General features: G+C 59.6%; 1 long non-coding RNA gene across 1 annotated transcript; it reads right to left on the bottom strand.

Moving 5' to 3' along the window:
* Window positions 1-255: 255 nt before the first annotated feature.
* On the bottom strand, window positions 256-2,866 carry LOC139001168 (uncharacterized). The gene is made up of 2 exons (XR_011469888.1): window positions 2,696-2,866; window positions 256-2,071 (listed from the first exon to the last, which is right to left on the bottom strand). It is a non-coding gene; the product is annotated as an uncharacterized lncRNA (long non-coding RNA).
* Window positions 2,867-3,463: the final 597 nt, after the last annotated feature.

Genomic DNA, 3,463 nt, shown 5'->3' with positions numbered 1-3,463 from the left:
TAATCTTAGTTCCACCTCGAGGATTTAAAACAGCTCAAATAAAGTCCGACCTTCGACCAAAGGAAGGGAAGGACCTGGATCCCAGAGACAACCCACCCAAGTTCACCTGGTACCGCGGGGAGCCGGAGGCTCAATGGGCCCTTTGCTGGATCCTAGCACCGAGTCCGAGTCCACAAGGTATCCTGGGTGAGCTTCTTTGGAATCCTGCCGACTACGCCAAGTAATGTTAACATAAAAAAACCACTGACACCTGTAAACGATTTTGTGAGTTTATTTGAGCCAAACTGTCGACATATGCTGGGAAGCAGAACCTCAATGAATTGAGATAGTGCTCCGGAGAATGGCGGGTTACATCTGTATTTATACATTTGCAATCAAAGGAAAGGGATGTAGGTGGGTTACATGAAATTCACTGGTGATAGATTAAGGAGGTGGGATTAAGCAAAGCGGGGAAACCTCTGGGATTGGGTAAAAAGTGAAATGATGGACATGTGCTTCTCTTACACAGTCGGGTCCAGGATAGCTTAACATCATTAACAGCTGACAGTGAACTTGGTAACAATGACAGTGAGGGAATGTCCTGGTGCCACTTGTTGTGCCCTGACGGGTCGGGGGTGGGGGGGTAAAAAGGAAGTTACAAGTTACCCGGGCATCTCAGAAGATACGTTATCATAGAGGCAAAAAGGCAAATGGGCTCAGTAAGGATCAAAGTTGATCTTTGTCAGGGAAAATATCAGCTTAGGACATGACCACCCACCATAAGCTGTTTGTGGTTAAATATTTAATTTACAGACCGTCCTTTGTGGTTATTTTAAGTCTGAGTTTGCTAGGCTGCCTCGCAGGCCTCCCCTGAGCTTGTCAGGTCAGCATGAGGCTCCTTTCCTCCACAATAATAATAAATTTAAAACATATAAAATTGTCATTTGGAAATGGCTTCCCAGACTGTGATTCATGTGATGCGCAGACATGACCCCGTCCCAGTCCCAGCCCAGGAGGAGGCTGAGGGCCGTCCTGCAGCTGAACTCAGGGCCTGGGCGGTGGGTGGGGGCAGGAGCTCCCTCGGCCAGGGCCTCACACACAGGGTCAGGAGGGGGGAGGTCAGGCACCTCAGGAACCTGGTGGGGAGACACGGGTGGTCCCAAGCCCCCTGGGCAGCAGGTGGGCTCCTCCTCAGCCAGGTTCGGGCTGGCCTCCAGGAGGGGGTCCCCACTGGTGGTCTTAATGCAGCAGCTAGCAGGGTTCAGGAATCTGGAGAAGGCGCTGTGTGTAAATTAATCAAGAGTCCATAGAGGAAACAATTTTGAAAGGCATTTTGGGGATCAGAGAAGACTTAGCTAAAGGAACTAAGTTCTTCTTGTCTCAGGACCCATTGCTATTTGTCCTAAGGCAAGGTAGATATACATCAAAGGCCAGGGCTAGTACACAGAGTCCATGGTCAGATGGGGAACTGCCTACGGCTGTTCAGGTGTTTGGCCAGCAGGAGGCAGTAACATGTAGATTGAAATGCCCTCAGCTGCCTGGCAGCCAGCAATCCTTTATGCATCCTGTTCAGTTTTGGGAAATGCCCTCAGCCCCCTCCCGATGATTCAGCCCAGCTCACATGCTGGAGCTGGATTCCGGCAGGAATGATGGCTCCCCCGACCCCATAGCTGGTCCTTAGGGGCCTGGCCGCTGCCCGCAGCCTCTCGGAGATGGCTCAGGCGTCTGCATCCCGCAGCCATGTGTCAGGTGGCGGGTCCCTCTGAGGGAACAGGGATGCTGTCTCCTCCACGGGCTCCGTGGTGACGTCTGGCTGGACCCGGGAGACCTACAGGTCCCGACACCTGTTCCTTTCTGCCCGCTTACCTGTCCCCTGCGAGGGACACTCGGCGTGAAGACCAGGGGCCGCTCCCGCCTGGTCCGATGCTCGGGGTCCGCCACCTCAAAGGGCAGGAGGGGGGCCTCCGTCCCCGACTTAGCACAGCGTCCACGGAGGACTCAGCCCCGCAGGGACCTGCCCCCCCCAACCCCCAGCCGGCAGCCTCACCGCCAGGGTGGGGACAGGCAGCAATTCCCCAGGAAAGGACTTTTCCTGCAAAACAGAGACGCCCCGTCAGGAAGGGGCCGCCCGGCCGGGGACCAGGGGGCCTGCTGCTCACGGGGAACCTCCCAGAGACCGACCCGCTCAGAGGCAGCAAGACCCAAGCACGGGCTCCTGGTCGGCCTGTCCCCGGGGCCCCTGCCACCTCCGCTGCTGCCAATCCGGCCCCACCTCAGCCCCATGGACCATCCACAGGGAGGGCTGAGCCCCCCAGGGGAGCGGCTGGGAAGAGCCGGGAGGAGGGACCCGCCCGCTGCTCAGAGCCGGGCCCTGGGCCGGGCACCTCCTGGGTGAGGACAGGGCGCAGCCTCACCCACAGCCCTGAGCCTCTCTCTGCTCAAGGGCACGCAGAGCGCCCTGGGCAGGGACAGGGGAGGGAGGCATGACGGGGCCTCCAGCTGCTCTCGGCTCCCTGTGCTCCTCCGTCCCCTGAGGGCAGGTGGGAGCTCCGGCCCTGGTGCTGCGTGGGCACCTGGGGCACCAGGCTCCTCAGACAGGAAGTCCCGCCCCTGGGCACCCCAGGCCGCCTCTCTCTTTGGGGGACAGAGCCAGAGCGGTGTCTGGGATGAGAGAGCTGGGACCTGAGCCCTGACGGGACCAGGGGCTCCTGCTCACCACGTGACCTTCTGTTCCTGATGGCCCTGAGCACAAGAGGCACAGAAATGAGAGCGATGATGATGATGACGCTGACGCTGATGATGGGGATGATGGAGCCCCCAGAGGAGCATGTCACGTCTGAGCTGCTGGTCCCAGGCCTCGCTTCCCTGGCAAGAGGGCCAATGCACCTGGGGGAGGAGGGGCCGGTGGGCAGCGGGCAGGGGCACCTCGGTCCCTGGCTCTAATCCCAACCCTGAGCATCGCCTGTGCAGCCTGGCGCACAGAGGGGGAGGCTGCTGCCTGGGGTGGGCCCGGGGAGGGGGCTCTGGGGGGCACTCAGGTCTGACTCTCCCTGTCCCACAGCCACGGGGACACGGAGGGAGGGGAGGAAGGGGCAGGACAACCGGGGACAGGGGCAGTGGTCACCAGAGAGGGACAGCGAAGGAGATGCCAGGGGTGAGGACAGAGCTGCTGTCAGGAATGGACTGTGAAAGCCAGTGCCCCAGACAGAGGGACAGACTGGGAGGGAAAGGAGGAAGGGGAGGGGGGAAGATGTATAGGAGGGTAGGATGGAGACAGAGGGACAGACCTAGGGGGAATGGGGGACACACAGGAACCAGAGCCTCCGTGTGGCAGTCACGCCAGAGACTAAGCAGCCAGGTCACAGCTGGAACAAGGAGGGGGGGCGGGAGGGCAGGGGGTAGAGGGAGCTAAAGTGGGCACCGGGGTTCCTGTTTCCGGGGGAGTGGACTCCTCACTCTGGGAGCTTTGTGTCTGCACCCCTGA

The sequence above is a fragment of the Myotis yumanensis genome, unplaced genomic scaffold (assembly GCF_028538775.1).
Source record: "Myotis yumanensis isolate MYYU_CA2020_CCGP unplaced genomic scaffold, mMyoYum1.0.hap1 SCAF_112, whole genome shotgun sequence".
Lineage (NCBI taxonomy): Eukaryota > Metazoa > Chordata > Mammalia > Chiroptera > Vespertilionidae > Myotis > Myotis yumanensis.
Note: the sequence above shows the minus strand (reverse complement) of the source record. Positions and strands in the feature narration are given on the sequence as shown.